Raw genomic sequence first — 13,123 nt, 5'->3', positions numbered from 1 at the left:
GTGTAACATAATTTCACATATGCTATAAACATTACATAATCATCCAATGAGATGTGTGGACATTGTTCCTTGTGTATGAGTCCTTTATAGGCGTACAGTCCACATTGTGCATGTTCCCGACACACACAGTGCCACAAGTCCCGTGTCCATGCATCAGCCACCAGGCGTGAGTGCTAGAAGCATGAATCTATGATATTCTGACGAATTTCACGGGCCTCCTGTGCCTCGCGGACTCCTTGAGGTGCTGCCACATCCCCACCCTCATCATGACCATCTTCAGGTGCTTGCAGTTCTGCGTCAGGGGGCATGGGCACATTTCTACATACGCACATGTTGTGTAGCATGACACATGCCATGACTATCTTTGCAACCTTCTCATGGCGGTACAGGAGTGCCCCGCCAGACCTGCTGAGGCAGCGGAAACGAGCCTTCAGTAGGCCGAATGCCTGTTCTATGACTACACGGGTACGTGAGTGGGCATGGTTGTAGTCCTCCTCATGCTGGTCCTGTGGGTTCCGGAGTGGTGTAAGGAGCCATCTCTTCAGTGGATACCCGGCATCACCTGTATGTGGACAATAAAGGATGTTTGTGGGATGACATTGCACGTACGCATCCCCCCCCTTCCTGCCAGGTCATTGCCGCATCACATACCCCACATTATCATGCATGGATTGAGACTCACCGAGTAGCCAGGATCTGTTCCCTGCGTGTCGCTCCATGTAGCGTGGTATTGTAGAGTTCCTCAAGACCATAGAATCATGGGTTGATCCAGGAAATCGTGCACAACAATGTGTAAAGATCCTGTTGGAGTCACACACCATTTGTACATTAAGAGAATGATATTGTTTCCGGTTGCGGTACTGGACCTCCATGGCATGTGGGACAACCAATTCCACATGGGTGCAGTCGATGGCACCAATGCAACCCGGTATGCCGGCAAGTGCATGGAATCCCACTTTTGTGTTTGTAATCTCCAGCTCCGAGCGTGGTAATGAGATGTAGTCGTCTGCGTGCTTCAGGAGGGCATCGAGCACTTGCAATAGTGTCCGTGAGAACAGTGGCTGTGAAATGCCATGCAACTGTCCGACTGTGTGCTGGTAGGTGCCTGTGGCCAGGAAGTGGAGTACAGACACCACCTTCAGTAGGGGTGGGATGGCGGTTGGGCTATCTATCATGCTGACAAGGTCAGCGTGTGTCATGTCCACAATGGAGATTATGGTGTCCCGGTCCAAACGGTAGAGGGTGTGGATCTGCTCAGCAGTGAGGTTGAACGGATGAGCTCGGAGGCGTGGGATTGCGGGCTGCCTGCGTGGTGGTAGTGGCTGTGCTGGTGGGCCTTGCTGGCCCTGCCTTGCCCTCCTCCTCCTCCTGCGTCTCCTCTGTGCGGCCGGTTGTTGTAGTAGTTGGTGTTCGTCTTCTTCTTGAAGTTGGAGTACTTGCAGTGCTATCAGGTCCCCCAGGCCCAACATCGCTAGTCCTGCCAGTAGCATTTTGGAGTGGGTGTGGTTGTGGGAGGGGGTTGGGTGTGCAATTTATGTGTTTTCAGGCTGTATAGCCTCCACCTGTGGTGATTCATTCCACCTGTGCCAGCTGCAATCCCCTTTGGGCGAGCACTGTACCGAGGTTCACGAACGGGCGGGGCGTCCCATTTGTGAGTGAAGCCAGTTGCCATTTTCACACATTGCCGCACTACATGGATGAATTTGTGATTTCGAGCGGTCACAGATGCCTTTTCGACGTGATGTTGCAAATGAGGAATTCGAAGGACAGCGCTTTCGGTTTTCAGCTAGCGGCGAGGAGATGCCCACAGGTCTGACTGCGAATATAACGTTCAATTGTTTAATGTCCTTGGGACAGGGGCCATGGCGAGAATGCAATGATTGATATGAATAGTATGGGATGCGCAATAGCGTAGTGGACGATTAGGCAGGACGTTCCCACATACATGTTACTTCACAACACTATTATTCCGGCCTGGAGCACAGTGGATTTTGCAGACTGCATTACGCACAGACTCAATGGAGATTTCAAATGTTATGTGAGTAAATAATCGGGCGTTTTTATACCGGGATGAGGGAATGATGTATGGATGCATGGACAGATGATTTAATTGAGAGTTTGCAATGTACATGGCTTATTGGAATCTATCCCCTTCCCCTGCGCTATGTGATGCAGAGCTGCCATAGTGAGACCATCGTCTATCTGCCCTTGTTGAACCCTCCCTGTCTCGACGCGCCTTCCAACACTTGTGTCTATGCACGTTACTAATCCCATCTAATGGATTCTGTTTTAACAGACGCATGCACACAAACACTCGTTTGTAATAGTGTTTTCACCTCGATTTATATTGTTATGATTGGCAAGTGATTTATGGGTGGAAATAATCCTTTTGAGCGGGCTAGCATGCATATGGCTGTAGATTTAGTGTGATCATTGAAGTGAGTAATACTAATGAAGTTCTGATGCCCATACTATTCTTTTTCATTTCATTTGGGTGACAGGTATCTCCTCCCCTTTTGCCGCTGCCATCTGTATGCCACTCCTGCAGATGGCTTTTACTCCCGACACCTGCTGCTTCGAGTTAATCAGTGGAGCACCATTACGATCTTATGGGACGATCGCCAATGGGCCACATGCCCTTACGCAGTACTAGTGGCTAGGAGCAACATATCTACCTTTCTGCTGGACTAGTGCCTACCTAATGGGACGGCCCTGCGGTTCTAGGCGCTTCCATGTTGCCTTTTTGAACGTGAATGTAGCCCCTGTGTACCATGAAGGAACAGGGCGTCACACAAGGAGTAGCTGGTCATTTATTGCGGATGCAGCCCACAGTAATGTAGATATTTTGGGGTTTATGACCTAATAGCTGTATGGGCTTGGTGAATTTGATGTGCATTAAAATTTCATTCTGATGTTAACCGTGTAGCGTTATTCTTTGCAAGTAATGTAGCATATTCCTATTTGTGGAGCGATGTATTGTGAGTAGCTCTGCATTGGGTTCCGGCTTCTGAGTATAGTTGCATGGTACTGTACTGGCCGCGTTTGCCTACGAAGCCCAGTAAGGTCAGGGATAGGGGCTGCCATTATGACTGTTTTAATGATGTCATGCTTAGGGGCGGGGGATTAGCTTTTGTGTAACAGATGCCGGTCAGCCAGGTGGATTGGTGGAATGACGTGATTATCAGGAAATGGCTGGTCACAGGTGCCTGTGTTTGCGTGCGTTTCTTGGAGGGAGACTGAGGTCATGTCCATTGGAATAGCTTCTGTATTCGTGCCATCTGTGCCCTGCAGCTCCCATTGGCCCCTCTTGAGATGAGCCTGGCTGCTCAGTCACTCTGCCAACTTGTGTGGTACATGCTTATGCTGATGGTTGGTTTGTTTACTGGCATGTGTACAGGGCTGGTGCAGTCTCCCTCAGGATACTGCTTTGGATGTTGCCTTACACTGGTGTCAGGCGATGGGGGCCTGTTGTTGTTTTGTCTCATCTTTCAGTTCATTTTGCTGTACTTGAACCTTCGCATGCCTGTGCTGCATCAGTACGGCAATGGTGACATGCCAAATATGGATGGCCACTCACAAGGCACTTGGAGCCCCTACATTCATTTGTTCGTTGGCATGCGTGGGTGACTTGTGCATTTCACTGGTTGCATTGTGTAACTTCATTGCACCTACGAGGAGTTGTGCAATGTGGCCAGGAAGTGGTGTACAGGCACTCAGTAGGGCCATTTACGGTTGGTTCACGATGCCGTAATTCTCACCATGGCGGAATGGTACTTTCCGCCATGCTTGATGGCGTTAAGTGAATGTCCGCTGGGGTCAGAATTCGCGTACCGTTGCGCCATGGTGGTAATTACGGTTTTGCATGGCGCGCGTGCGCGTACTTGGTGCAGTTAGCGTTGGCGTTCACTACGGTGTCGCTAATGGCATCGTACTTTACGGTGACGGGTCGTAGTCGCACCGAGCGGTATTCGATGGCGGTATTGCATTTCCGCCATCGTTTTTCGATTTCCGCAAGGGTCGTAATGAGGGCCATTGATTTTTATGTTTTTGTAGATGTATTCTTGTTTGATATCTGAACATAGTGTGTGCATGCAATTTTGTTTGACTATGTGTAGTCTTTATATTTTACTTTAAATATGTTAGTTCAGCATGCTTTTCAAATGTGTGTAAAAAGAAATTAAATAGCAGATAGGTTTGGAAGTGACAGTAGATTATAGCAGATGGGAAACATGACAGTAAGTTAATTTTATGAGTTATACAGGTTACAATGCAGTTTACCTGTTTATATGCATTTATAAGAATTGTACATGTATTATACAGAAAATATGCATACCTGTAGTTTGTGTTCATGCATATGGATATGCATGCAGCTGCAAGTAGAAATCTTGGAGACTTGTACAGTAGTTCTTGTAGTAGGTGCTTTCCAATGATATGACACTTGTACTCACAGTGATTAACAGTACATTTGAAGTGCTGATCTATGATGATGGATTTAGATGTAGAAGTCTTGGATCTGATTGGTGGATGGTTGTGTGACTGCTTAGCTGTATCCAATCAGGGAATGTCACAGAGAGTGAAGTGGAAATGGTAGAAGGGCTGTCCATGTTACGATATGTCCGCGGACATGGCGGTAGTCAGCGGACATCGCGTGTTACATACAGGGATTTTGGGGTGGGGAGGTATGCAAATGAGAATGAGCAGAGCAAGGGATTGATCAGTAAAGTTTAGTGGGTGTGTTGTGTCAGGAGAGAGTTTGTCAGAAAGTCTTTTTCCTGAAAGAAGAACAGATAGCTATGGCTGTGTGTTTCAGAACACAGATTGTCTGGATTTTGGGAGATTTGTGGATACATTGGTTGAAGGTGTATGCAGAAAGCTGTGGAGTAGCTGTAGATCTTGGATTCTCACATGTGGAAGTGCACTGGCATGGAGTGCGTGGAATGAAGTGGCTGGACTTGGTACCTCTCTGTGCTACTTTGGAGACAGAGCATCATCCAGACATAATGATAATTCATTGTGGAGTGAATAGTTTAGGGCATGTGTCTGGAATTTCTTTGCAATTTGCAATGAAATAAGGACTTGGGAAGGTCATGGACATGTTTCCAAATTCTCAAGTAATTGTTTCTCGGATTGCGCAGAGACAAATGTGGCTGTGTTCTTCTTCATTTGGTCCACAAATGGAGAAAGCGAGGTGCAATGTCAATAAGGATGAAAATATTATGTTTCGTAGCACATACATTTTTTGCAGAGATGGAGTCCATCTTACTCATGCTGGCAATCAGATTTTTCTGAGAAATGTACAAAATGCATTGCAACCTTTTTTGGAATTACAGCCATCCATTTTGCAGTAGTTGTTGACCATTTCAAGTTTTTCAAACACAAACACACACCACCAAAAGGCTCTTTTCAGAGCCACCACTTCCTTCCAGAGAAAAGTGCAATGGTTATGATGGGGCAGCACCCCAACATTTTAGATGTCCGCGAACTGTCCGCAGACTTCTAAAAAATAACACAGGGCCCTGCTCCATTTATTTGTCACTTCTATGTTTAAACTGTGAAAGGCAGCTCTGAAAAGAACATTTTTTTTTATTTTTGTTGTTTTATATTTTTTTGGGTTTTTTACACACGACACACTAGGAGAGGAGGGGAAAGGAGGGTAAGGGGGGACACCAACCACAGGGATAAGAAAGGGCGGGTGGAGAGAGGAAGATGTAGGGTGGGCCTTACTTAAGTAGTGGACAGGTCTTCTCGTGCTCTGAGACCGTAGTCTCGAAAGCACTACAAAGTATCTCCCCCCTGCAGAGTACTGTGTCACAGCACATATACACAACTGTGACACTTGAAAGGTAAGTGTTATCAGCATTGCGAATGGCCTGTGAGGCAGCTGGAGGGATACGCTCTCCCACAGGAGTTTTCCTTGTGGTGACAGGATTGGAAACAGAGGATGTAGTAGAGGAAGTCAACCTACTATGCTCCTCGCAAGGTACAACCTTGCGAATGGCTGCACCGTGGAACGACCTTAGGTGTTTCTTCATAGTTGTCGTGCCAAAGCTGTACGAACCAAGCCTCCCGCGACTGAGCACCATTTTTCACTCTTTGCAGGTGACTTTGTCTGCACGCGCCTTGGGTACGTTACCATGAATGGTAAATAACCGCCACACCCAAGAGTCACGGCGAGTGCTCGTAGTAGGGACTTCCACTACCTCATCCTCTTCATCCTCTTCATCCTCCTCTACATCCTCACTCCTGTTCCCCTCTTCAGGCCCTTGAGGAGGTGGTGGTGGTGGAGGGGTGGGGGTGGTGCTGAGGCAGATTTAGCACCAGGTGGAAGCAGAGGATCCATGGTTGCCATCAGGTTTCTGAAAAATCAGGAACATTGGCAGCCAAAGTACAGTGTTCTGTCAGGTAGCCAGAAACACCATGAGGATGACCTCTGGGGTGTGGCCTTTTATAGGGGTGCTGGTGCGCACTTCGCGGACACCTGCGCTGTCCGCGGACAGATCGAACACCAAAAAAAGTCTCAAAAAGTCCCAAAAAAGTATGTAGAAAGTGAGGATCATTGTCTGGGACATGTGCTATGGTGAATTATTATAATAAAATATTGTAGATTGCCTGAAAAGGTACTTTTAAATTGTTCGGTGACACGAACAGTGTCCCCAATCAGAAAACATGCTTAGCGTGGGCATGGTCACATAATGGCATCGCGAATATGTCCGCGAAGGGAACGGGTGTCTGCAGGATACCAAATTCACGGGAACTGTTTTGCGCATGCGTGTTGGTGTTCTACGGACAGTGTTCGGGTCCTCAAACTAATTAAAAGTGCGACACAAGTGTGCTGGACAGCTACGGACTGGCGTGGTGTTCGTAGGACTCATGGTGTGGTGCGCATGTGCGTAGATAGTCTACGGACAGTGTTTGGGTCCTGAAACTAATTAAAAGTGTGACACAAGTGAAACGAACAGTTACGGGCAGGCGGTTGTTCTTAGAACAGTTTCAAATTGCCTACGAACAATACGGACAGTCATAACATCCTCAGGACACCCCCATTTTGTTTATTTACGAATATCCCAGGACACCTGATGTGTTATTGGAATAGTTTCAACCTGCCTACGAACAGTACGGACAGGTATAGTGTCCTCAGGACACCCCCATTTCGTTTAATTACGAACATTTCAGGACACCGCGTGTGTTCTTAGAACAGTTTCAACTTGCCTACGAACAATACGGACAGACATAGTGTCCTCAGGACATCTCCATTATGTTTATTTACGAATATCCCAGGACACTTGGGGGCCGATTCATGGAACAAACGTGCGCCGAAAATCTTTGCGCAAGCAGGCGCACGCGCAAAAAAACAGGCGCACACGCGCATGCGTGCGATTCATGGAAGTCCCTGCGCGTGTTTTCCTCGGGATGTGCGCCAAACCCGTGCATGGCGCACACGTCACTGCAACATCCCGAAAGGCGTGCGCGACGCGCACAGTGAAAGCGCACAACCTCGGCGCATACACCAGAAAGTGGGCGGAACACGGGGCGTAACGCGCGGAATGGGGAACAGCGCGCGAAAATAAGGGCGTAACTGGGGATGTACTGCAGGGAAGCAGACGGAACGCCCACACGCAGTCGAACCACACGTATTCATGGAATCGAATAGGGCAAAGCCACGCACAGCCAAAGACACGCACAAGCCAAAACACGTCCGCCACACGAAGGCAGGCGGTAGCGTCCCTGCGCATTCCAAAAGTGGCAACATACAGCAATTGGGCCTGTGCGAGCGGGGCACGTGTATTTTGGGGGTGCGCGGGAAGTTACACACGCGATTGAGCGGGGTACGTGTATTTCGGGGGTGCGCGGGAAGTTACACACGCGATTGAGCGGGGTACATGTATTTCGGGGGTGCGCGGGAAGTTAAACACGGGATTGAGCGGGGTACGTGTATTTCGGGGGTGCGCGGGAGGTTACACACGCGATTGAGCGGGGTACGTGTATTTCGGGGGTGCGCGGGAAGTTACACACGCGATTGAGCAGGGTACATGTATTTTGGGGGTGTGCGGGAAGTTCAACACGCGATTGAGCGTGGTACGTATATTTCGGGGTTGCGCAGGAAATTACACACGCGATTGAGCGGGGTACGTGTATTTCGGGGGTGTGCGGGAAGTTACACACGCGATTGAGCGGGGTACGTGTATTTCGGGGGTGCGCGGAAGTTACACACGCGATTGAGCGGGGTACGTGTATTTCGGGGGTGCGCGGGAAGTTACACACGCGATTGAGCGGGGTACGTGTATTTCGGGGGTGCGCGGGAAGTTACACACACGATTGAGCGGGGTACGTGTATTTCGGGGTTGCGCGGGAAGTTACACACACGATTGAGCGGGGTACGTGTATTTCGGGGTTGCGCGAGAAGTTACACACGCGATTGAGCGGGGTACGTGCATATCAGGGGTGCGCGGAAAGTATCACACGCGATTCCATCAGGGTACGTGTATTACAGGGGTGCGCGGGAAGTTCCACACGCGAATGTCCAGGCTACGTGTATTTCGGGGTGCACGGGAAGTTTCACACGCAATTCCATCAGGGTACGTGTATTACAGGGGTGCGCGGGGAGCACCACACGTGAATTGCACGTGTGGGTCCTCCCAGGTGTTCCCTCTACACCCTCCACGGCCCCTGCAGGTGGCTCACACCACAGGGGCCTACACTGCACATGTCCTGCAGGCACCCCATCCACCATGGCCATGCCCCCCAGCCAACCCATATGTCAACTTGCACTACTGCCCACCAACGCATGTCCCCCTGCACACCCAGCCACCAGGGGCACCCTCCACCAGGCCCCCACCCATGTCTCCCACCACCCCCACCCCCAGCAGTGCAGGGGCACCCTCCACCAGGCCCCCACCCATGTCTCCCACCATCCCCACCCCCCAGCACTATGGGGCACCTGCCAGCAGGCCCCCAGCACTATGGGGCACCTGCCAGCAGGCCCCCACCCATGTCCAACTCATGTCCCCACCACCCCCACCCCCCAGCACTGTGGGGCACCTGCCAGCAGGCCCCCACCCATGTCCAACTCATGTCCCCACCACCCCCACCCCCCAGCACTGTGGGGCACCTGCCAGCAGGCCCCCACCCATGTCCAACTCATGTTCCCCACCACCCCCACCCCCCAGCACTGTGGGGCACCTGCCAGCAGGCCCCCACCCATGTCCAACTCATGTCCCCACCACCCCCACCCCCCAGCACTGTGGGGCACCTGCCAGCAGGCCCCCACCCATGTCCAACTCATGTCCCCACCACCCCCACCCCAAAGCACTGTGGGGCACCTGCCAGCAGGCCCCCACCCATGTAAACTCATGTCCCCACCACCCCCACCCCCCAGCACTGTGAGGCACCTGCCAGCAGGCCCCCACCCATGTCCAACTCATGTTCCCCACCACCCCCACCCCCAGCACTGTGGGGCACCTGCCAGCAGGCCCCCACCCATGTCTCCCACCACCCCCACCCCCCAGCAGTGGAGGGGCACCCTCCACCAGGCCCCCACCCATGTCCAACTCATGTTCCCCACCACCCCCACCCCCCAGCACTGTGGGGAACCTGCCAGCAGGCCCCCACCCATGTCCAACTCATGTCCCCACCACCCCCACCCCCCAGCACTGTGGGGCACCTGCCAGCAGGCCCCCACCCATGTCCAACTCATGTCCCCACCACCCCCACCCCCCAACACTGTGGGGCACCTGCCAGCAGGCCCCCACCCATGTCCAATTCATGTTCCCCACCACCCCCACCCCCCAGCACTGTGGGGCACCTGCCAGCAGGCCCCCACCCATGTCCAACTCATGTCCCCACCACCCCCACCCCCCAGAACTGTGGGGCACCTGCCAGCAGGCCAGCAGGCCCCCACCCATGTCCAACTCATGTTCCCCACCACCCCCACCCCCCAGCACTGTGGGGCACCTGCCAGCAGGGCCCCACCCATGTCCAACTCATGTCCCCACCACCCCCACCCCCCAGCACTGTGGGGCACCTGCCAGCAGGCCCCCACCCATGTCCAACTCATGTCCCCACCACCCCCACCCCCCAGCACTGTGGGGCACCTGCCAGCAGGCCCCCACCCATGTAAACTCATGTCCCCACCACACCCACCCCCCAGCACTGTGGGGCACCTGCCAGCAGGCCCCCACCCATGTCCAACTCATGTTCCCCACCACCCCCACCCCCAGCACTGTGGGGCACCTGCCAGCAGGCCCTCACCCATGTCTCCCACCACCCCCACCCCCCAGCAGTGGAGGGGCACCCTCCACCAGGCCCCCACCCATGTCCAACTCATGTTCCCCACCACCACCACCCCCCAGCACTGTGGGGAACCTGCCAGCAGGCCCCCACCCATGTCCAACTCATGTCCCCACCACCCCCACCCCCCAGCACTGTGGGGCACCTGCCAGCAGGCCCCCACCCACGTCCAACTCATGTTCCCCACCACCCCCACCCCCCAGCACTCTGGGGCACCTGCCAGCAGGCCCCCACCCATGTCCAACTCATGTCCCCACCACCCCCACCCCCCAGCACTGTGGGGCACCTGCCAGCAGGCCCCCACCCATGTCCAACTCATGTCCCCACCACCCCCACCCCCCAGCACTGTGGGGCACCTGCCAGCAGGCCCCCACCCGTGTAAACTCATGACCCCACCACCCCCACCCCCCAGCACAGAGGGGCACCTGCCAGCAGGCCCCTACCCATGTCCAACTCATGTTCCCCACCACCCCCACCCCCCAGCACTGTGGGGCACTTGCCAGCAGGCCCCCACCCATGTCTCCCACCACCCCCAATCCCCAGCAGTGCAGGGGCACCCTCCACCAGGCCCCCACCCATGTCCAACTCATGTTCTCCACCACCCCCACCCCCCAGCACTGTGGGGCACCTGCCAGCAGGCCCCCACCCATGGCTCCCACCACCCCCACCCCCCAGCAGTGCAGGGGCACCCTCCACCAGGCCCCCACCCATGTCCAACTCATGTTCCACACCACCCCCACCCCCCAGCACTGTGGGGCACCTGCCAGCAGGCCCCCACCCATGTCCAACTCATGTTCCCCACCACCCCCAACCCCCAGCACTGTGGGGCACCTGCCAGCAGGCCCCCACCCATGTCCAACTCATGTCCCCACCACCCCCACCCCCCAGCACTGTGGGGCACCTGCCAGCAGGCCCCCACCCATGGCTCCCACCACCCCCACCCCCCAGCAGTGCAGGGGCACCCTCCACCAGGCCCCCACCCATGTCCAACTCATGTTCTCCACCACCCCCACCCCCCAGCACTGTGGGGCACCTGCCAGCAGGCCCCCACCCATGGCTCCCACCACCCCCACCCCCCAGCAGTGCAGGGGCACCCTCCACCAGGCCCCCACCCATGTCCAACTCATGTTCCACACCACCCCCGCCCCCCAGCACTGTGGGGCACCTGCCAGCAGGCCCCAACTCATGTTCCCCAGCCAACATGTCATCACAATCTAGATCCCTGGTCCCTATGGTCAGCCTCCAAATGCAAAACACCTACCCGAGTATTACATCCACCCACTCAGAAATGGCAATTACATGACAGAACACCAATTGCAAGTTTCGAAACAAACACATGTCCCTCACATACACCCAATGGGTGTCAGTGAATCTCAAAACCCATATCATGATATGCATGAAACCAATGAGATGATACTACACATTGAAGTTCGATAAAAAAATATGTATTAAAGGAAACATAAATAGATCCAAAAATAAAGAAACAGAAATGGGAATGTACAAAAATGAAAAGAAGCATGTCCGTGAAAAAAAGCAAAACCAAAAATCATAATCCAAAGTAATGGTGTCCAAAGTCACTGTCCACAAAAGAAAATCCAATGGGAAATAATAATTGAAAGCCATTGCTCCATGGGTAAATTGTGAAAGAAAAATAAAATCCAACAGTGAACTATGTACAGACGAACACGCCAGGGTCCATTATCCCAACAAAAGAAATGAAACCTATCTAACAACACTAACTAATAAAATAAACTATATACAAAAAAGTGGCCAATGTCCAAAAGGTCCAAAATAAATCAAAAAACAAAGGAAACCTAACACTACCTACATAACTATGTACAAGGGCAGCGGGCTAGTCTGACGGCTCACTTTTGGATGTCCCGGGCCAGGGCATCATCGAACTCCTGCTCAATGTCCTGGAGGCGGTCCTCCTCCATGGCCCCGAGGGTCCGCAGGGCCGTCGACGTGTCCACCTCCAACCCCCTGCGGATTGCCTCGAGGCACTCGGCCCGCCTCAGGGCCCTCCGCATGGAGTTCTCCGCCCTGACCATTGTGAGCCGTGCCTCTTCCGCCCGCTGCCGCTCCGCATCTATGGCGTTGCCCAACCGCTGCCACACGGAAGACACTCCCTGTCCTGGGTCCCCCTGCCCTCCGGCCGATGCCTGCCCCTCCGATGTTGAAGGCCCCGAACCTTCATGGCTCCCACCACGTTGCTGCTGCTGCTGTGCCTCTGCCCGTGCACTGCCTCCTGCTGCCTGCACATCCTCCGCCGGCTGGGGTGCAGTCGTTGATGTGGCCACCCCTGCTGGACGTCCGACTCCTGACTGTGGCAGCGATGCCTCCTCCGCCAGCCTGGCCGCACTGTCAGAGGCAGCTCCACAGGGCACCCAGGTGACTGATGGGTGGGAAGATGGCATGGAGGACGACTGGCGCATAGGGGGTTCAGTTGAGGAGGGGGTCGTAGCAAGCCCCATCAAACGGAGGAATCCGGCCTGGGTGACCTGTCCCAGCAGGCTGACGTGGTCAACGAGCCATTCGAGATGACGTGCAGTCTCCTCATGAAAAAGACTGCAGGTCACCTCGCATGGCCCGTTGACGCAACGCCACACCAGTCCGGACAGGCTCAACCCAGACCCGGATAGCCACGTCCGCAGGCAGAGGAAGGCCAGTTGTCGTTTGCTCATCCCCTGCCTGAAAACGGGTCTGGACGTAGGCATCCCTGCTGGTGCAAGATGATGCAGGGACAGGATCAGGGACAGGATTGCACACAGGCACCTCCGCGGCGGCCTGTGCTGCCTCATGTCCCTGGTCCTGCACTGCACCACTAGCACCAGTG

The sequence above is a fragment of the Ambystoma mexicanum genome, chromosome 4p, assembly GCF_040938575.1.
Source record: "Ambystoma mexicanum isolate Mex_15411 chromosome 4p, UKY_AmexF1_1, whole genome shotgun sequence".
Lineage (NCBI taxonomy): Eukaryota > Metazoa > Chordata > Amphibia > Caudata > Ambystomatidae > Ambystoma > Ambystoma mexicanum.
This window is presented reverse-complemented; position numbering follows the sequence as displayed.